This window comes from Bubalus kerabau, chromosome 3 (assembly GCF_029407905.1).
Source record: "Bubalus kerabau isolate K-KA32 ecotype Philippines breed swamp buffalo chromosome 3, PCC_UOA_SB_1v2, whole genome shotgun sequence".
In the NCBI taxonomy this organism is placed as follows: Eukaryota; Metazoa; Chordata; class Mammalia; order Artiodactyla; family Bovidae; genus Bubalus; species Bubalus kerabau.
In genome coordinates this window covers 75589779-75612308 of record NC_073626.1, presented here as the reverse complement: position 1 = coordinate 75612308, position 22530 = coordinate 75589779, and the positions used below count along the sequence as shown (strand labels likewise).

General features: G+C 46.8%; 1 long non-coding RNA gene across 1 annotated transcript in view; it reads left to right on the top strand.

The window, feature by feature from the left end:
• The window catches only part of LOC129646265 (uncharacterized), a 78263-nt gene extending 58296 nt beyond the window's left edge, over positions 1–19967 (top strand). The window contains exon 4 of the long non-coding RNA XR_008711814.1: positions 19435–19967. This is a non-coding gene — a long non-coding RNA (uncharacterized LOC129646265). The remainder of the gene's footprint in view (positions 1–19434) is intronic.
• The last annotated feature ends 2563 nt before the right edge of the window (positions 19968–22530 follow it).

The following is a 22530-nucleotide window of genomic DNA, read 5'->3' as shown; positions in this document are numbered from 1 at the left end:
AGAAGCCACCACAGACGGGTACTCAGGGACAGTAATGTCCTTTTGTGCCTTTGTCTGGGGCAGCTTATTAAGGTAGAGACTCCTCAGCATTGACAGGACAACCCCTTCCTGTGTGTTCCAGGAGAACATAATTGGCTGCTGCTGCTGCTGCTAAGTCGCTTCAGTCGTGTCCGACTCTGTGCGACCCCAGAGATGGCAGCCCACCAGGCTCCCCCATCCCTGGAATTCTCCAGGCAAGAACACTGGAGTGGGCTGCCATTTCCTTCTCCAATGCATGAAAGTGGAAAGTGAAAGTGAAGTCGCTCAGTCGTGTCCGACTCTCAGCGACCCCATGGACTGCAGCCTACCAGGCTCCTCTGTCCATGGGATTCTCCAGGCAAGAGTACTGGACTGGGGTGCCATCGCCTTCTCCGTGTGACTAAAGTAGCTGAGCTCAAATCAACTGGTCCAGCAGCCATGCAGGAGGCTGACCTGGAGCTTCTCTGGAAGTTTACCCTGATTGGTGGTCTTGTTTCAGGAGCTCTCCACCGCCTGTGGCTTGGAGGAAGCCCGGCTGTCAGGACAGGATGCTGGGCCGGCACCAGATTTGGAGGCTTTCTGCTTTTAATTTGACTTGTGTTGTGCTTGGTTTGTCTCCATGGAGTGGGTCTACTCTGGCCTCCATCAGCAGAGGGCATTTGGAAAGAAGTGGGGTGGAAGTCTCTAGAATGTCAGCCCAGAGGCCTGGAGAGTCAGCTGGGACTCTCGCCCGCTCATAAGCAACAGAAACCAATTCCGGCTGCTTTAGGCAGAAAATAAATGTGTTAAAATGGCGACAGGCTGGCCTAGGATTCAGAGCGGGTTGGGGTGGGGGGTGGCTGGAGAGCGAGTTTGCGGCAACAAAAGCCTGAGGGTTCAGCCGCAGCCAGGCCCACCGGCAAAATCACATCCAACCCCAGTCCTACCAGGCCTCTGCGCCCCCTGCTGGGCGTCTCCAGGCATTGGGCCCCCCAGGCCGGGGGGCTCCTGCCCGGCTCCTGCCACCATTCTGACCTCCTCACTCAAGTCCAGAGCTGCCCCACCTGGTCAAGGCCGGCCACTTGCCTGTGCTCCACCACAAGGCGATGAACATCCCTATGCCTGGGTTCTGATGCTGATTCGCCCACTTTTTACTGTCAAGGGGCTTTAATGAAGATGGAAGGAGACGTCTCCTGAGCTCTGGAAGTTTCCTCCCCTGGCCCTGCACCCAATCACTTTTGGTCCGAGGCTAGTATTCAACTTGGTGGATATCTATGTCCTTCCTTTATCTTTCTCAGACTGCTGCCATTTTTATTTTTCTCCTTAGAAACTCCTTCAGGAGAGAGGGCAGGGTGGAGGGGTGGGGGTGGGGGGTGCGTGGGCAGAATCAAGTTGTGCCCTTGCTCTGCAGAAGGTTTAGGGGGCAGGGTGGAGACCTGATTAGAAAATGAAATGCTGAGCACCTGTGAGAACTCAGCACATGGAACAAAGCTTCAGCCCGGGCTGCAGCTGGGGTCTGCAGCACCTACGCCCACAGGGAGTGGGAGAACCTCTCTGAGCAAGGGGACAGCGTTTAGCTGCAGGATGCAACACCAGGAGCCAGGAGAGTTCCTCCCCCGACCAGGTAGGAAGGAAACGGAGTGGGCTGGAGAACAGGGAGGAGGCTTGGAAAGATTCTAACAAGACTCTCCGTTTCTCTTCTCCCTGGCTTCTGCAGCCGGTCTGCAGTTGGGATAAATTCAGCACAGGAGGAAAAGGCAGCACATCCTCCCCCCATCTCCTCCCATTTTAGGTGAGAGGAGGAGGTGGCATGGGGGATAGAGAAAGATCTGGCGAGCTCACCAGCTGGTGCTGCAGGGCTGAGCGGCGCGAGTGTGCTCTGCGCCCCCACACAGAGGGGCCCAGGCAGGAAGGAGAAGTGCCCCCTCTCTTTTATCCCCTCTCCTTGAAATCAAGATAGTCTCAGGATGGAGGGAGTAGGTACCCCCTGACACGATGTGGTCCAAGGGTCCCCATGGCCAGCAGTCCCCTAACAGAGCTCCACCAACCAGACTGGGCAGGTTGCTTCTGGTGGGGGCCAGAAGCAATTTTGGAGAAGAGCACTGCTTCCCGTAGACCCAGGAGAAATGCCATCCTGTTGCCCAGGGACAAGAATGAGTACCTGAGTCCCCTCCACCAAGCTGGCCACGTGGATACTGCGGGGTGGCCTAAGGGTGCAACTGGAGAGATTTCAATGCTAGTGAAGGGGATGAGGGGACATGCAGTGGCCCTGGCCACTGGATGGAGGGGTCCATGAGACTCTTGGATAACAAGGGGCACAGGAAGGTTGAAATGAGTGAGGAACAAAGGATTGGGGACAGGATGGTCAACACGTGGCTTCTTATTAGAAAGTGGGATAATTTGGTTGTTACCGCGCCCCAACTAGGTGGGAGAGTTGTTTTGAGGCCAGCATTGCCTGGGAATCATTGGCCACTGGGTGGTATAAAAACCTAGGAGGGAGCTAAGGGAGGTGGGTGAGAGCCGCACATTGCTATGCTATTTTGATAAAGACATCTCAAGTTAGTGAATGTTACATTGTTTATATATATATATGCACATGTATACAGCATGTTAAAAAGTAATCTTCTGGTGGTGGAATGCAGGTTAGTTTTTTTTCTTTATGTTCTGTGATTTCCAGGTTTCTGCTTTGATAATAGCTTACTATTGTAATTAGAGGAGTGTGTCTGTGTTAATCGCTCAGTCGTGTCCGACTCTTTGCAACCCCATGGACTGTAGCCCACCAGGTTCCTTTGTCCATGGGATTCTCCAGGCAAGAATACTGGAGTGCGTTGCTAAGTTTTTCTCCAGGAGAGGAAAAAATTTCTCCTGACCCAGGAATCGAATCCAGGTCTCCTGCATTGCAAGCAGATTCTTTACTGTCTGAGCCACCAAGGAAGCTCCAAGAAGCCCACAAATATTAGTTTGTAAAGAGAAGGAATAAATTTTTATCTTCAAAGGATGTTTTTTAGAATTATATGTATAACTTGTGTGTCCATATCTGTCCATCCACCCATTTATCTACCTACCTATGCATCCATCCATCCTTCCATCCGTGTATTTGCAAAGAAAGATATCCGGAGTTATGTTGACCAAATGTTTGCGGTGGTTATTTCTGAGTGGTGAGATTTCAAATGCCTTTGCTTGTGTTCTTCATACTTAGCCTGTTATTTGAAATATTTAATGAGGTACGTTTTTTAAAAGAATATCTCTCTTCTGTTCCTGGGTTGGGCCCCAGCCACCAAGCCCAAGTGAACATTGGCAGCGGGTAAGGCCAAGCGAGACTCTGATCTCAGGGCCCTGCTCCCTGATGACACTGAACTGCTGAAGCCTGGGAGGGGCAGGTGTGCAGCTCGGCAGGGAGAGAGCCGGGAGGGAGATTGCAGGCGACGCTTGGGCTCTGTTTAGACCCACAGCCAGAGGCATCCTGAGCCTTTGATGGATGTTTTTTGACTGGCTGGCCAGGTCTGTAACTGGGGGCTTGCCATTCACAGCTCCAGAGTGTCAGTGACAAGCCCCCAGTCCCTCTGTCCCTAAGCATCTCATTCTCGTGTGGTGTCTCTCTCCTCAGCTCCCCTGATACGGGCATAGATCCTGTGGAGGGATCTCCAAGGGTCCCTGGTTTGGAGGTTGCCAAAGTCAAGGATGTGCCTGTTGAATGTTTTTAGCTCCAGCGGGAGAGCCAGGTGGGCACTCCTTGTATAGGGATTTGCAGAGCGTTTTCTGAATACTGGGGAGCTGAGGAGCCGCAGGCATTTCTCACCTGGGGTGAGAGTGAGAATGACAGCCACTCAGGAAAGCAGGCTGGCATTTATTATCTTGTAGAGGAGAATATATACAGACACTGTGACCTGCTCCTAGGTGAATGCTCTGCTTCTGGAAATGTATAAGGATGATCATTGGAGTGTTTTATGCAGTATCCCCGAACTGGGAACAACCTACTGTTCATCAACATTTATAGCATCCATGCCTTAAATAAACTGAGCTATATTTATGCAACGGAAGGTTATACATCTGTAAAGATTAACTAACTACAACTAGGAGTAGTGACATGGATTTAACTCACAGGCATAAAGTCGAGTGAACAGAGCAAATTCAAGAAGAGTATATACAGCATTATCCACTAACGAAAAATTCAAAAACAAGCAAAACTAAACCATCTTTTTAGGGATTGCATATAAAGGTAGTGAACACTTGAAAAAAACTCAGAAAAATTATTATAGAAGTTAAAATAGGGTTACCCCCGTGGGGAGGGAAGAGTCAGCATCGCCAGGGTTTCCCAGGGTGGAGGGGACTCCTGGGGTGCCTAGCAATGTTCTTCTTAACTTAGGTGCTGGAGACAAGGATGTTTGCTTTATAATTATCCATAAACAAATCAGTTACATCTCACGTGCTTCTTTGAATACATATTTCCAACAAAAATACTAGGAAGAAAAAAAAGCAAAAGGTAGCAAAGAGATCTCCTGGCTTCCATGTCTCGAAACAGTCTCTTTTTTTACCTGGAGGACTCCTTTATTGCAAGAACCTCAGGCAGCATCTTTGTCCAAGTCTCTGACCAGGGTCAGACATGAGCATGCTCTTATTTACCAAGTTCTTCTACTAGCTCAGCCTTGGACCAGATACTGGTGGGGGTCAGGGTGGGGAATGTGCTGCTTCTAAGAGGACAAACCATTAGAAATAACAGTGAAAACACCAGACCAAGATATATCAACTTCCAGCCCTGGGGAGGTTCTCAAGAGAAGGAACTCTGTGAAGGCTTGTGTGGTACCTGTCAGTTTCTGCTGGACCGGAGGGTGGGCTGGGTGGAGGCAGCGGGGGCTGTGGGGAGGGTGGGGAATGGGAGAGGGTGTTGTGATGAAGGAAAGGATGTCGTGAAAGGTGCAGGCAGCCATGGAGGGTCCTGAAGGCTAAGGAGCCATGCCTGACTGGATGCCCAGGTCCCCTTGGGTGTGTATGGAGGCCAAGTTTTGCTGGATTGACAGGGCAGCTCAGGACAGTTTAGAAAACCAGGAAAATGAATTTCCCTCACATCTCCACCTTATTGCTAGTTGAGGTGTGCCAATCAATCAACAGATCATCAATCTGCTGCCCCCAGGCACATTATAGTCTAAACAACCAGTAGAAGAGAACTGAACTCAGACTAAGAAACTTTCAGAGAAAAATAGATGAGTGAATGTGAGAGAATTAAAAAAAAATAAAGACAATGATGTTCTTTGCCAAATTCCAATAGGAAAAAATTCTCATGTGCCCTAGGAAATAGACCGATCGAAAGTCCATGGGGCTGGAAAGAAAATGACACTTCTTCAGAAAGTTACATATAGAGTCCTATATGGTTCACAATTTTATTTTGGGGTATATACCCAAAAGAATTGAAAACAGAGACTCAAACAGATACTTATACACCCGTATTCATTGCAGCATTAGTCCCAACAGCCAAAAGTGGAAACAACCCAAGAGCCTATCCAGATGACTGGAAAGATGAAGTGTGGTGTATACTGCAACATAATATACTTCAGCCTCACAAAACGAATGAGGTACTGATGCATGCTCTAACTTACATGAACCTTGATCATATGATGTTAAGTGAGACAGTGAACCAGTGAAGTTGCTCAGTCGTGTTCAACTCTTTGTGGTCCCATGGACTGTGGCCTACTAACCTCCCCCGTCCATGGAATTTTCCAGGCAAGAGAACTGGAGTGGGTTGCCATTTCCTTCTCTGGGGGATCTTCCTGACCCAGGGATCGAACCCGGGTCTCCTGCATTGCAGGCAGACACAGAAGGACAAACACTGTACGATTCCACTTATATGTCATTGTTTAATGGGTACAGAGTTCCTGCTTGGCATGGTGGAAATCATTCTGGAAATAGAGTGTGCTGGGGCTACCCTGGTGGCTCAGTGGTAAAGAATCCACCTGCCAATGCAGGAGACACGGGTTGGATCCCACGTCCAGGAAGATCCCACATGCCTTGGAGCAGCCAAGCCTGTGCACCGCAGCTACCGAGTCTGTGCTCTAGAGCCTGCCAGCCCTACAGCCTATTCTCTGCAGCAAGAGGAGCCACTGCAACGAGAAGCCCACGCACAGCAACGAGGAACAGAGAAAACCCACACAGCAATGAAGACGCAGCACAGCCATAAACTAAAAAAAACAAAGAGCGAGCCTGGTGATGGTTGTACAAGCAGTGAATGTTCTTAATGCCACTGAATTATTAGGAGATTAAAAATATATTTAATATTTAGGGATTAAACCCCTTAACGGAGAAGGCAATGGCACCCCACTCCAGTACTCTTGCCTGGAAAATCCCATGGATGGAGGAGGCTGGTAGGCTGCAGTCCATGGAGTCGCTAGGAGTCGGACATGAATGAGCGACTTCACTTTCCCTTTTCACTTTCATGCATTGGAGAAGGAAATGGCAACCCACTCCAGTGTTCTTGCCTGGAGAATCCCAGGGACGGGGGAGCCTGGTGGGCTGCCGTCTCTAGGGTCACACAGAGTCAGACACGACTGAAGTGACTTAGCATAACCCCTTAAATGGTTATGTATATTTTACCATGCACTTGAAAAAAAAAGTCTACAGGGCCTGTTGTGGCTTGAATGCGTCCCCCCAAATTCATATGCTAATATCCTAACCAACCACGTGATGCTGTTAGTAGATGGGACCTTTGGGAAGTAATTAGGTCAAGAGGATGAAACCTTCTTGAATGGGACTCAAGCTCTTACAGGATGGGACAAGAGAACTTGTTTCCTCTCTCTGCTGTGAGCTGTGTGAGGGCAGCCATCTATCCACTCGGAAGCAGGCCCTCACCAGACACCAGATCTTCGGGCACCTTGATCTTGGACTCCTAGCCTCCAGAACTGTGAGGGATAAACATGTGCTGTTTGAGCCATGCGCCTGTGGTAATTTGTATTAGCAACCCCAACTGACTCAGATAGGCTCAAAAAATTGTTCCTGAGTACTGAGATAGAGACCGGGGCTATGGAATCATTTCTGAATAGCAGGAACAATAGAAAATGAAGTGAACTTTCCTCATTGAAGACTGAAGAAGGAAAAGAAATCACTGTCCTTGGTGGGTTTCTGGAGCCCCTCCTGTCAACATCGGAGATGACCGGAATGACTAATGACCAGGTAGGCTTGACTGTTCCTTGAAAAGTAGCCCAACTGTCTCTCTCGTGCATTCATGCCTAAACAAAGGCTGACCCCACCACGCTTCAAGGAGCTGTCCCTTGGAAAACTACCTTTTAGAATTCTTCTTTTACTGCATAAGCCCACCCTAAGAAAATGAATTGGCAGATGCCACAGGATGTTTATATATACACAATGGAAATTTTGCTTCTCAAACAGCTTGAGCAGAAAACCTCACATCCCCATGGCAACAAGATTCCACCGTGATCATGCATCTCTGCCGGGGTCACCCATCCGTTTGTAAGCCTCAGCTCTTCAGCCCCTCCTGTCAGACACCTGGGGCCCAGATGATACTATGCATTGTGGCAGTTCCACGCCTCCAGGGTTGCTGCTGAGGGCTTGTTCTAGTCTGTAAGGGGCATTCCTGGAGACCCTGGATCTAATCCAGGGCAGGGGACCAGCTTTTCCTAGAAGTCACCAGGAGGCAGAGGACTCGGGGGCAAGCGGTCGCCCTGTGCAAACACAAGGCCCCTGCTGCCTACTCAGGGTTTGGAGCGCTGGGATGTGGGGTGAAAGAGGAGAGTGAAAAAGTTGGCTTAAAGCTCAGCATTCAGAAAACTAAGATCATGGCATCTGGCCCCATCACTTCATGGGAAATAGATGGGGAAACAGTGTCAGACTTTATTTTTGGGGGCTCCAAAATCACTGCAGATGGTGACTGCAGCCATGAAATTAAAAGATGCTTACTCATTGGAAGGAAAGTTATGACCAACCTAGACAGCATATTCAAAAGCAGAAACGTTACTTTGCCAACAAAGGTCCGTCTAGTCAAGGCTATGGTTTTTCCAGTGGTCATGTATGGATGTGAGAGTTGGACTGTGAAGAAAGCTGAGCACCAAAGAATTGATGCTTTTGAACTGTGGTGTTGGAGAAGATTCTTGAGAGTCCCTTGGACTGCAAGGAGATCCAACCAGTCCATTCTAAAGGAGATCAGTCCTGGGTGTTCATTGGAAGGAATGATGCTAAAGCTGAAACTCCAATACTTTGGCCACCTCATGCAAAGAGTTGACTCATTGGAAAAGACTCTGATGCTGGGAGGGATTGGGGGCAGGAGGAGAAGGGGATGACAGAGGATGAGATGGCTGGATGGCATTACCAACTTGGACATGAGTTTGAGTGAACTCCAGGAGTTGGTGACGGACAGGGAGGCCTGGTGTGCTGCGATTCATGGGGTTGCAAAGAGTTGGATGCGACTGAGTGACTGAACTGAACTGAACTGAACTGATGTGGGGGTATGCCGCAACCAGAAAATCAGCCCTTTGATAATCACGGGAACTGCAAGTCCCACATTCAGTAAAGGCTTGGATGATAATTAGATCCTCAGTGTTTTATTCCCTTGAACAGAAATCATGACCCCTGTATAGGGTCATCTTCCCTTTGATCTTTCAGAACAAGTACTAATTTCAAATGTAAGTTCTCAGTACCACTTTCAAATAGCATTTCAGAATGGCCTACCTGTGATAAGGCCACCCTCTCCTGCTGCCACTCTCCCCTGATGACACGAGGAAAGCTTTGCAGAGGGTTATGGGAAGAAATTAAAGCCTGCAATTTTGATGTTTCAGGGTCCCCAGCCCCTGAATGGCCAGCATTCCCCTCATGTCTCAGTTTTTATAATTAGCAACTTCTGTTTTTAGATTCCAGGCCTGAAATCTCTTTTCCCACAAATTACAGAAAGCTTGGGTCCCTCTGAGAGCTGATTTGGTGTGTTTGCCCTATTGATTATATTTGATTGGGTCAGGCTTCCAGTATAAGGAAGACATACATGGAAAAAAGCAACTGTCCATGTTGGATCACAGGGATTCTTTTTTCCTTTACTGTTTTCCTTACTCTTCATGGGGTTCTCAAGGCAAGAATGCTGAAGTGGTTTGCCATTCCCTTCTCCAGTGGACCACATTTTTTCAGAACTCTCCACCATGACTGGTTCATCTTGGGTGGCCCTACACAGCATGGCTCATAGTTTCATTGAGTTAGACAAGGCTGTGGTCCATGTGATCAGTTTCATTAGTTTTCTGTGATTGTGCTTATCATTCTTTCTGTTCTCTGAGGGATAAGGATAAGAGGCTTATGGAAGCTTCCTGATGGGAGAGACTGACTGTGGGGGAAACTGGGTCTTGTTCTGATGGGCAGGGCCATCCATGCTTAGTAAATCTTTAATCCAATTTCTGTTGATGGGCAGGGCTGTGTTCCCTCCCTGTTGTTTGATCTGAGACCAAACTATGGTGGAGGTAATGAAGTTAATGGCAGCCTCCTTCAAAAGGTCCCATGCATGCATTGCTACACTCAGCGCCCCCAGCCCTGCAGCAGGCCACTGCCAACCCACACCTCTGCCAGAGACTCCTGGACACTCATGGGCAAGTCTGGGTCAGTCTCTTGTGGGGTCACGGCTCCTTTGTCCTGGGTCCTGGTGCCCACAAGTTTTTGTTTGTGCCCTCCAAGAGTCTGTTTCCCCAGTCCTGTGTAAGTTCTGGCAGCTCTGTGGTAGGGTTAATGGCAACCTCCTCCAAGAGGGTGTATGCCATACCCAGGTCTGCTGCACTCAGAGGCCCTGCCCCTGCAGCAGACCACTGCTGACCTGTACCTCCACAGGAGACAAACACTCACAGGCAGGTCTGCCTCAGTCTCTGTGGGGTCTCCTGGTGTGCACAAAGGTTTGGTTGAGCCCTCCAAGCATCTCTGGCAGGTATGGGGTTTGATTCTAAATGTGATTTTGCCCCTCCTACCGTCTTGCTGGGGGCTTCTCCTTTGCCCTTGGACATGGGCTGTCTTTTTTTGGTGGGATCCAACATTCTCCCGTCAATGGTTGCTCAGCAACGAGTTTTAATTTTGGAGTTCTCATAGAAGAAGATGAGCGCCCGTCCTTCTACTCTGCCATCTTGATTTGTTCCCATTTTGATTTGTTACAACTACACAGTGGATGTGACAAATAGATTCAAAGGATGAGATCTGATAGACAGACTGCCTGAAGAACTATGGATGGAGGTTCATGACATTGTACTGGAGGCAGTGATCAAGATCATCCCCAAGAAAAAGAAGAGCAAAAAGGCAAAATGATTGTCTGAGGAGGCCTTACAAATAGCTGAGAAAAGAAGAGAAGCTAAAAGCAAAGAGAAAAGGAAAGATATACCCATCTGAATGCAGAGTTCCAAAGAATAGCAAGGAGAAATAAGAAAGCCTTCCTCAGTGATCAGTGCAAAAAAATAGAGAAAAACAAAAGAATGGTAAAGACTAGAGATCATTTCAACAAAATTTGAGATACCAGGGGAACATTTCATGCAAAGATGGGCTCAATAAAGGACAGAAATGGTATGAACCCAACAGGAGCAGAAGATATTAAGAAGAGGAGGCAAGGATACACAGAATAACTGTACAAAAAAGATCTTCATGACCCAGACAACCACAATGGTGTGATCACTCAACTAGAGCCAGACATCCTGGAGTGTGAAGTCAAGTGGACTTTGGGAAGCATCACTATGAACAAAGCTACTGGAGGTGATGGAATTCCAGTTGAGCTATTTCAAATCCTGGAAGATGATGCTGTGAAAGTGCTTCACTCAATATGCCAGCAAATTTGGAAAACTCAGCAGTGACCAGGGGACTGGAAAAGGTCACTTTTCATTCCAATCCCAAAGAAAGGCAATGCCAAAGAATGCTCAAACTACTGCACAATTGCACTCATCTCACATGCTAGCATGGAGAAGGCAAAGGCACCCCACTCCAGTACTCTTGCCTGGAAAATCCCATGGACAGAGGAGCCTGGTAGGCGGCAGTCCATGGGGTCGCTAAGAGTCGCACACGACTGAGCGACTTCACTTTCACTTTTCACTTTCATGCATTGGAGAAGGAAATGGCAACCCACTCCAGTGTTCTTGCCTGGAGAATCCCAGGAACGAGGGAGCCTGCTGGGCTGCCATCTCTGGGGTCGCACAGAGTCGGACACGACTGAAGCAACTTAGCAGCAGCAGCAGCAGCACATGCTAGCAAAGTAATCCTCAAAAATCTCCAAGCCAGGCTTCAACAGTATGTGAACCATGAACTTCCATATGGTCAAGCTGGATTTAGAAAAGGCAGAGGAACCAGAGATCAAATTGCCAACATCCGTTGGATCATCAGAAAAGCAAGAGAGTTCCAGAAAAAACATCTACTACTGCTTTATTGACTATGCCAAAGCCTTTGACTGTGTGGATCACAACAAACTGTGGAAAATTCTTCAAGAGATTGGAATACGAGAACACCTTATCTGCCTCCTGAGAAATCTGTAGGCAGATCAAGAAGCAACAGTTAGAACTGGATATGGAACAACAGACTGGTTCCAAATCAAATTGGGAAAGAAGTACATCAAGGCTGTATATTGTCACCCTGCTTATTTAACTTATATGCAGAGTACATCATGTGAAATGCCAGGCTGGATGAAGCACAAGCTGGAATCAAGATTTCTGGGAGAAATATCAATAACCTCAGATATGCAGATGATACCGCCCTATGGCAGAAAGCAAAGAAGAACTAAAGAGCCTCTGGATAAAAGTGAAAGAGGAGAGTGAAAAAGTTGGCTTAAAACTCAACATTCAGAAAACTAAGATCATGGCATTTGGTCCCGTCACTTCATGGCAAATAGATGGAGAAACAATAGAAATCACTGTTTGAGGAAAAGTCCCCCCAAATCACTGCAAGATGGTGACTGCAGCCATGAAATTAAAAGATGCTTGCTCCTTGGAAGAAAAGCTATGACCAACTTAGACAGAATATTAAAAAGCAGAGACATTACTTTGCCAACAAAGGTCCATCTAGTCAAAGCTATGGTTTTTCCAGTAGTCATGTATGATGTGAGAGATGGACCATAAAGAAAGCTGAGCACTGAAGAATTGATGCTTTTGAACTGTGGTGTTGGAGAACACTCTTAAGAGTTCCTTGGAGTGCAAGGAGATCCAACCAGTCTATCCTAAAGGAAATCAGTCCTGAATATTCATTGGAAGGACTGCTGCTGAAGCTGAAACTCCAATACTTTGGTAGCGAAGAATGGATTCATTGGAAAAGACCCTGATGCTGGACAAGATTGAAGGCAGGAGGGGGAGGGGACGACAGAGGATGAGATGGCTGGATGGCATCACTGACTCGATGGACATGAGTTTGAGTAAACTCCGGGAGTTGGTGATGGACAGGGGAGTGTGGCATGCTGCAGTCGATGGGATCACAAAGAGTTGGACACGACTGAGTGACTGAACTGAACTGGACTGATTTTCCTTACCTTTGAGCAAGTACAAAGTGGGGGAGGGGCAGCGCTTCCTCACAGGTGGAGTTTTGCTGGATCTCAGGTGGCTCAGATGGTGAAGTATCTGCCTGCCTGGGTCAGGAAGAACCCCTGGAGAAGAGAATGGCAACCCAATTCAGTATTCTTGCCTGGAGAATTCTATGGACAGAGGAGCCTGGCGGGCTACAGTCCATGAGGTTGCAAAGAGCTGGACATGTCTGACTGACACGCACTGGCTAAAGCTGGGCTGGGCTAGCCCTCTGCTGGGCCTTCCCTGAGGCTTCTCAGCACCCACTCTGGAGGCGGGCACTAGGCAGGTATTCCCTGTGCAGTGTTTCTAGTTCTCCATCAGAGTGACCAAACCCTTTGCTTCCCGCCCCCCACCCCCCACAGAGCTGGAAAAAGAGAAACAGTGGTTCATGGAGTACAGGCAAGAAAAAAAAGCCTTTGGTATAATCCATATTCACCTCGGTTGACATGGAGTGGTATGGATTTTGCAGAATGAGAATCTGAAAAGAAATGTATAACTGAATCACTTTGCTGTATTAACATAAACTACTATATATAAAATAGATAACCAACAAGGACCTGCTGTATAGCATGAGGAACTATACTCAGTATTTTGTAATAACCTGTAAGGGAAAAGTATGTGATTTTGCAGAATGAAAAGCTCTGGCTTTCCTCTGTAGATAGACAGCTAGTAAATTGAAGCTAACAGCGAGACAAAAAAGAAAGCATGGAGGGGAGGGGTGGAGAGAGGGAAGAGAGAGAAGACAAGAGGCAGAGAGGGGCCCAGAGTCTCCAGGACCCCAGGCCTGCTGCCCAGCTCAAGCACTTTCCCCTCCCTTCCTCTCTCTTGACATGATAAAGCTTCTTCCCTTTGGCAGCTGTTTTATCTTGCTACACCCAGCCAGAGCTCTAAGGATTCAAGTCTGTCTTCACAGATGTTTCCTTTTCATCACTGTAATTAATATTAATGGTGGTTAATTTCTAATGAGGACGTATCATGGAACACACTGGCAGAACTGCTCATTGGTAAGTGGAATAACCTTGATGTTGTGAGGCCAGCGTCCTTTTTGGCTTGGCCACTTGTTTCACAGACAATGCATTGGATCCCGGAATTCTCTGATAATGTATTCATTTCTCCTCCTACATCTCTGGTGTTTCCAGGGTGGAAACGGTGGGGAAGTGAACTGCCCTGACTGATTTCTCCTCCCACCTCTGAGGAGGAGGCGGAGGGGCCAGGTGGGGAGCTCCTTTGATCTTTCAGCAGTGCCACCAGGAACAGGAATTGTTACTTGGTGAGCACTCTCTGACTTCACTTTCACTTTGAGCAGGCTCTGAGGCTCATTATGGACAAATCACGGTGCAAAGTCAAGTGGCTTTAGAAATCCAGAGCCAGGAGGCGTCCTGGTTCCTCCTTCTCTGACAAAGTAGGTGCTTGCCTTGTTCGCAAGCCGTAGGGCATGGTCCTCTGGAGACAGACTGCTGGATGTGGGTGATCCCTCCCTCACTAGTCAGGGAGAAACTATTTATGTTGTGCAAACCCCTCTCACCCACAGCCAGCCCAGCCCAGAGGCGCTGATGGTGGGTGGGGACTCTCCTAGGTGGGGAAGCCTGGTGTCCGCTCCCTCACCAGTAGCTTTAGGATGTCAGGGTTATATGTTACATGCGTGTGCTGTGCTTAGCTTAGTTGCTCAGTCATATCTAAGTCTTTGCAACCCCATGGACTGTAGTCCCTGAGGCTCCTCTGTCCGTGGGGATTTTCCAGGCAAGAATACGGAGTGCGTTGCTATGCCCTCCTCCAGGGGATCTTCCCGACCCAGGAATCAAGGGTCTCCTGCATTGCAGATGGATTCTTTACCAGCGGAGCTACCAGGAAAGCCAGTTACATGCCTGCTGCTGCTGCTGCTGCTAAGTCGCTTCAGTCGTGTCCGACTCTGTGCGACCCCATAGACGGCAGCCCACGAGGCTCCCCCGTCCCTGGGATTCTCCAGGCAGGAACACTGGAGTGGGTTGCCATTTCCTTCTCCAATGCAGGAAAGTGAAAAGTGAAAGTGAAGTCGCTGAGTCTTGTCCAACTCTTAGCGACCCCATGGACTGCAGCCCACCAGGCTCCTCCATCCATGGGATTTTCCAGGCAAGAGTACTGGAGTGGGGGTTACATGCCTAGTATGTCTTAATTTCCCTCCAGTCACTCATGACTACCTAAATCAGTGTTTTGAAAACTGATATTAAGGGGGAAAAATATTCTTAGAGAAGTTGGCACGTTTGCAGAAAAACAATACTTTCCATGTACAAGTTGCCAGTTCGCTTTGTTTTTTTGTTTTTTAAAAAATATCTATTTATTTATTTGGCTGTGCCAGGCCTTAACTGATTCATGTGGGATCTTTTTTAGTTGTGGTATGTGAACTCAGTTGTCACATGTGGGATCTAATTCCCTGACCAGGCATTGAACCCAAGCCCTCTGCATTGGGAGCAGAGTCTTAGCCACTGGACCACCAGGGAAGTCTCAAGTTTGTTTGTTTGTTTGTTTTAAATGCAGAATTTTTCAGACTTATTATGCTAACATTGTAATATTAACATAGGTGTCATTGACGCTTGAACAGTTGACCCTTGAATAAAGCAGACATTGGGGGCACCAACCCTCTATACAGTGTAACTCATAGGTGGCTATACCTGTCGTTCTTCCGTTTTCATGGTTCTGCTTCTGTGAATTCAATTCAACATATTTATTGGAAAAAAAATCCACACATAAGTGAGCTGTGCCATCCAGACCCCTGTGGTTTGAGGGTCACCTGTATAGTATTGCCCCAATTTTTTTGATTCTAGAACCCTTTGCTTCCCAGTGTATTATCAGACTGTCTGCTAATAAAGCACAACTAAGGTAGCTGGAACTGAAGGTAGTGAGCAGAACAATACAGTGGCCAAGCAGCGTTGCAGAAGGGGGATGTCAGAGCGGGGCTTTGCAGGGTTTCAGGGGCCTGGGCTCAAGTGTTTATGATGTGTCTTTCAAGGTGGGGACCTCTAACCCTGAAGGAGGAAATGGCAACCCGCTTCAATATTCTTGCCCGGAAAATCCCATGGACAGAGGAGCCTGGTGGGCTGCAGTCCATAGGGTCACAAAGAGTCAGACAAGACTGAACACGTGATGGATGGAATCAAGGTGGGGAAATAGAGTTGTTTAAGACTGGTGAACATAGCAAGGATCTTGAGAGGTAGGCTGTGGTTTGATAAGCTGTTTGCCCAGGTGAGGTGTCCATTATCTCAGGTTAAGTGATCTGCAGGAATTTCCTGATGGAGAAGGAAATGGCAGCCCACTCAAGTACTCTTGCCTGGAAAATCCCATGGTCAGAGGAGTGTGGTAGGCTACAGTTAATGGGGTCGCAAAGAGTCGGACACAACCGAGCAACTTCGCTTCTGAAGCAAAGTCTTATCTTCCCCGGGAAAGGTCTCTTGAAACAAAGAGCTAAATAATATTAACAGAAATGGCTTCAGCTGTTAGGCCTTCTAGCTGCGTGAGGCTGGCGCAGGTGGTTGTAGTTGTCAGAATAATTCATATTTCTTACATTTTGTGGAATGTTAGTCTCATTAAATGTGACCTGGGAAATATGGAATCCTTCCTGAAGTGATTTGACATGCTGCTTCCTGTTAGAACCCATCTTCTTCTGACTTAATATCTAAGTTCGGTTATGCAATGGGATTTTGAATGAAATTTGAATAAGAAAGAAAAGTATTGAGGACAGAATCAGGAGATGAGACACTGACAGGAAGCACATGTAGCCGACTGTATGGACTATACTTTCTTATTTTCTGTATTCTTGATGTTCAGGCATCTGAGGCCTTCTTCCTGGATAGACCGCCCCTCCTAGGGTTAGCTAACTCCTAGAGATTGCAAAATAGTCTGTCACTAAGAAGTGTCCGACTCTTTTGTGACCCCATGGACTGTAGCCCGCCAGGCTGCTCTGTCCATGGGTTTTCTCAGGCAAGCATACTGAACGGGTTGCCATTTCCTTCTCCAGGGGATCTTCCCAACCCGGGGATTGAACCCGTGCCTGCTGCTCAGCAGGTGGATTCTTTACCACTGAGCCACTAAGGAAGCAGGGGGTGGCAGAGGATGAGATGGTTAGATAGCATCACCAACTCAATGGACATAAATCTGAGAAAACTCCGGGAGGTAGCAGAGGACAGAGGAGTGTGCAGCGTTACAGCCTATGGGGTTGCAAAGAGTTGGACATGACTTAGCAACTGAACAGCTACAAAGAGATTGCAAAGGACTCATGAGATGTCTGATATAAAACCAACCAGTCCAGAGCCCACATCCCCAACTGTCTCCTGCATTAAACTCTCACAGACTAAGCCCACATACCCCTGGCCTTAAGTCACCTCAGTGTGGGGTCCTGGACAATGAGGGGCTACTCCTCCAGCCCAGGACTCATTGAAGTTACTCAAACTCTCCAACCTAAACCGACTCAGGGAACCCACCCTGCCTCAGCCAGTCCTTCCCAATAAAGGCTCTGGGCCGTGCTCTGCTTGCTTCCCTTCCGCTCCTGACTGACCCTGGTCCATCCCCACATGGCCCTGCTCGCCTCCTGTTTCTAGGGGTCATCATTTCCATGTCTGGGTGTCTTACACCTGATTAAAACAAATCCTGGGCACATTTTAACATACCAATAGGAAATGCAACAGTCTGCACGCCAGGGACACATTACAGTCACCCAAGGAGCTGTCTGCCCAGCGCTTGTGCACAGAGCTTTCATTTAATTGGCCCACACAAGGGCCTCAGGTGATAATGTGTAGCCAGGGCTGAGACACATTCAGCCAGTGGTTCTCAAAGTGTGATCCTGGGACCAGCAGCATCAGTATCCCCTGGGGGCTTGTTAGGAATACAGATTTGGGGGCTCCACCCACATCTCCTGATTCAGAACCTCTGGCAGTAAGGTCCTAAGTCTCCTGGGTGACTGTAAAAGAGGCTGAAGTTTGCAAACCACTGTGCTGGGCTGAAGCAGAGCAGAGTCAGAGAGGCAGGCCACCCGTGGGCCGAGGGCCTGGAGCCCTTACATTTCTGGCCACGTGTTTAATGTCATCTCCTGGTGCTGAGCAACAGCTTCTTCTCCTCCTGGAATCTTGGTGCCCTCCATTAATTCTGGTATGTTGTATTTCCATTTTTGTGTGTCTCAAGTTATTTTTTCATGTCTCCTGATTTCCCCTTTGACCCATTGATTGCTCGGTAGCATGTTGTTTAGTCTCCACACATTTGTGAATTTTCCTGTTTTATTCTTACAATTGATTTCTAGTTTTGTACCAGGAAAGATGCTTGATATGATTTCAGTTTTCTTAAACATATTGACTTGTGTTGTGGCTTAAGATGATCTATCCTGAAGACTGTCTCATGTGTGCTTGAGAAGAATATGTATTCTGCTACTTTTGGCTGGAATGTTCTACACATGTCTGTTAAATCAGTTTGGCCTAACCTGTCATTTAAGGCCCATGTTTCCTCATTGATTTTGTCTGGAGTCTATCCATGGATGAGTTAAAGTCCCCTCCTATTATTGCATTGCTATTCTCCTTTCAGGTCTGTTAATATTTGCTTTATATATTTAGGTGTTCTTAGATTAGGAACATAAATATTTATAAATGTTATAAGCTCTTGTTAGACTGACCTCTTTACTGTTATGTAATGGCTTTGTCTCTTATTATAGTCTATGTCTTATTTTGTCTGATATAAGTATAGCGATCTCAGCTTTCTTTTGGTTTCTATTTGCATGAAATATCTTTTTCCATCTCCTCACTTTCAGCCTGTATGTGTCCTTACTTCTGATATGAGTCACTTGTAGGCAGCATATTGATGGGTCTTGTAGTTTTTATTCATTTGGCCACTTTATGTCTATTGATTCGGAGAAGTTAGTCCATTTATATTTAAAATGCTGCTGCTGCTAAGTCACTTCAGTCAAGTCCGACTCTGTGTGACCCCATAGATGGCAGCCCACCAGGCTCCCCTGTCCCTGGGATTCTGCAGGCAAGAACACTGGAGTGGGTTGCCATTTCCTTCTCCAATGCACGAAAGTGAAAAGTGAAAGTGAAGTCGCTCAGTCGTGTCCGACTCTTTGTGACCCCATGGACTGCAGCCTACCAGGCTCCTCCGCCCATGGGATTTTCCAGGCAAGACTACTGGAGTGGGGTGCCAGTGCCTTCTCCATATATTTAAAGTAATTATTGATAATTGTGTACTTATTGCCATTTTGTTATTAGTAATTGTTTTCTGGCTGTTTTGTAGTTCCTGTTCCTTTCTTCTACTCCGGTTCTGTTCTTTTGTGATTTGATGATTTTCTGCAGTGGTATGCTTAGATTCCTTTCTCTTTATCTTTTGTGTATTTACTGCAGGTTTTTGCTCTGTAGTTACCATGAAGCTTACATAAAACAACTTATATTTGTAACAGTCTATTTTAAGATGATAACAAGTTTGAGCACATTCTAAAGCTCTACATTTTTCCTCCCTCCACCTCCACGTTTTATGCTTTGGATATCACAGTGTTCCTGGAATCCTGGACAGAGCTGGCACTGATGTAGTTGAACTTCATCTTTGTATGCCCATCTCCTCTCTTTATAGTTTGGATACAATTAAAAAAAAAAACCTGAGCAAGTTATTCCTCAAAATTACGAATTTTCTTCGGTAAGAATAAAAACTGCCTTAGGGTACTGTTCATTGCTACGAAAAGGCATCCAGATAGCAGGCCTGGCCTTGACTTTTGGCACAGACAAGCCCCAGCCTGTGCCCGCATTTTACCCATAGACACATCAGAGGAGACTCACTGCTCTGAGATCCACATAATGAAAACGAAAAGATTTTTATGTTTTCTCGAGTATTCCAGGTTTACAACATTTTACCTCTGAGAAGCCCCTCTTGCTAATTTCCCTCAGTGAGTCATTTTAATCTCTAAACATTGCCTCCTCTGCTTTCGGTATTACCACAGTGACATGGGCAGTTAAGTACTTATGTTCCAGAACCGGATGTGGATCCAGTTTCACATGGTGATGTCACCTGCTACAATCAATCACGACTGCATCAGAACAACAATAAACCCCCTGACACTTTCAGAGCTCCCCAAACTAGGTCAGCAACATGCTTATACTTCTCGTTGTTTTATGCTATCCTTGGAATAAGCAATAACAGAAAACGTTTACATTGTGAAATATGCTATTACTGACCGTATTAAAATATTCTGTCTTCAGCAGAGAACAAAACCTCACAAATCAGGGGCTTCCTTACACTATGTGTTGATGTTAGCTTAGCTCTGTCTCGCATTTTGGTTTCAATACCTGAACTATCAATTGACATGAGATGCCTGTGTGATATGCAGGACTAGTGAAAAAATTTTACTTTAAAAGTTATTTAAGGATTTGCTGAGAGGCCCCAATGACTTTGATAAGGTAGAAGAATGTGTGGAAACCAACAGATGTTTGAATCTGTAATGTTACGAATATAATGTTTATTAATAAAATTGCTAATTGGTCTTAAATAAGATCTGGTGTATTAGTTATAATCTAAGTCCTTGACCATAAAAATCTAGAGAAAGCAACCTGGTTTTTCCCCCCTTCATTATTATTAGGGAAATGTGCAGGCTGTCACAGTCTGTTTTAGATAAATGGTGAGACTTTGAGCTGTCAGGTTGAGATCATGTCTTTTTCCAGAAAGACCACCAACTATGTGTGGAATTAGCCAAAATGAGCTAAAAGTGCAGTCGGCTGCAGTAGACTGACTGATTCCATCACCCTGAGCCTCATGAGATGTCGGGGGATTAGGGGCCAGTGACTCCACGGCAGAGGATGGTTGACGGGGCCTCTTTGCGCTCTATTGGCCCTTTCCAGAGAACACACCTCACCACGGGGACAGGCAGCTAGTACTGAGGCCCATAGGAAAGACAGGGAGAGAGCAGGACTCAGATTTCCCTAGGCCAGGGTGATCTGGTGCGTTCCTTCAGGAGTGGAGCTCATCTTGTTTCCAGGACAGCACAGTGCATGGCCCGTGGGGAGGGAGCAGGCAGGAACCAGGTGTGGAACAAGTGCAGACACACCAGGGGATGCAGGTTGGGCTCCGCTTGTTGAGACAGTGCAAGTGGAAACTAGATCGCTAAAAACTGGAGATGCTGACTGAACCCGGACAGTGCTCTACTCCTCAGCCTTCTCTACCCCCACGATGCTCGGCAACCAAGGGCCAGAGCTTCCCCGCGTCCAGTGGAGGGGTGATGTGTGGTAATGATGTGTGTAGAGAGCATGGTTACTTCCGTTCATAAGACGAAAGCCTCTAGTTAACACTAGAGTGTTGTACAGACTTGCCGTGGGCAAGTCAAGTTAAAAAGACACTTAAAGAGTTCCGTAAGAAGCTACCCTCCTGATGGCTAAAACATATAGTTGGGAAGAGTTTGGTTACACTTCTTTTCCATTGTGCATTAAAAAACACTTTTGGCTCTGTAAGTGGATTTACCAATATCTAATCAGCTTTGGGACCATAAACTCGAAAATATTTTGTTAAAAATGAAGTGTTGGAGCCCTGAAGCTAATTTATTCAGAGGCCTTCTAGTTGAGCTCATTAGGTAACCAGAAACATTTTGATATATATCCATTCTTCCACTTAAGGACACCTTTTTTCATCTCAATTCAGTGAAGAACTACCTCCTCTGACCGATTGGTATAACTAACTGGCATTTTAAAACAAAAAATGTAGAGAAGGGAAATCTTTCACTTCTCAATCATTTCTTTAAAACTATATATAGAAAATTGAGAAGAACTGGGCTTGATGCTCAGGGCAGAGTATCTGCAGTACTGCCAGATCCGTGGGAGATGGTGGAGAGGTTCACTGGCCTCTCCTCCCACTCCCAATGGGATGGAAATTGAAGCTGCTGCCTCTTTTTGTAGACGGTCATGCTTTTAAAAAATCTCCAAGTAGTTTTAGAAAGGCATATATAAAAGACTCTGAATTATTAAGAGCTTCCCTAAATGACTGAGATTTGTTCTTTCAGTTCAAGAGGTGTCACCCGATGGTACCAGGTGCTCAGAGATGATGTGGCTGTGATTTGTACCTGCACGTCTCAGGGGAAGGAGCCTCACATCCATCTACTTCAGAACATGCTCAGTGCACTGTTCATAAACCTGGTAAACAGTAACCTTGTCTGTAGACATACTCACTTTATCTGAACATCTGCTTCATATTTACTGTGATCAGGCACTGCTCCTGGTCCAGATCCACCTCTAATTCCAGAAAGTGCCTGCTCTAAAATCAAGTGTATCTGTTACTTTCAGGGCAAAAAAAGGGTGATTATATTCTAATAAGGCATATTTCTTTACAACTGAAGTTTCCTTTAAAAGGACTTAGTACAACACAGACTTCAGTCCCTAGTATGTAGCGGCAGTTCAGATGTGCCTAACCCTGGGACAGTCAGACACGGTCAGATTTCTCCGACAAACGTGTTTCATAAGTCAAAGCACCTTAGTGTTCAGTGCCTTGCAGTGACCTCATTTTAAAGCCAGCATCTCTGCTATAGAAAACTAGGCTCTGAACTTCATTAATCTAGGGACCCCATGCTGCTTATGCAGTGACATTTTTCATGGGTGACTGTGGTTGAGATAGTTATGAAGGACTGCGTAACTACACTTTGCTGAGCATAAACATTAATAAAACATAGGATCAACTTCCTACTATAGCCTAAGGGTAAAAATGTGGAAAACAACATACTTCTGTCAGTTCCCATTATCACTGAGATAGCCTTGAAAGCATTACGGACTGAAATGGCAAAAATGGAAATGTGTCTTGTATTACTTTTTCAGTTTTTAAAGGAGGACAGAGCTTCAGTTCTGGAAGGGCGCTCATTGACAGACGAGGAAACGGAATCTGGAAGGTCATTTGCTCAAAGGCACGTGAGTGCCTAGTGTGGCAGCAGGCCTGTCCTGGGCTTCCCAGCGCTGGGCGGTGCAGACCCCCGTTCCCCACTGTCAGGCTGCTCACCCGAGACTGCTCTCAGGTAGCGTCAGCTCAACGGCGTCAGCTTCATGCATCGCTGACGAACCAAGTG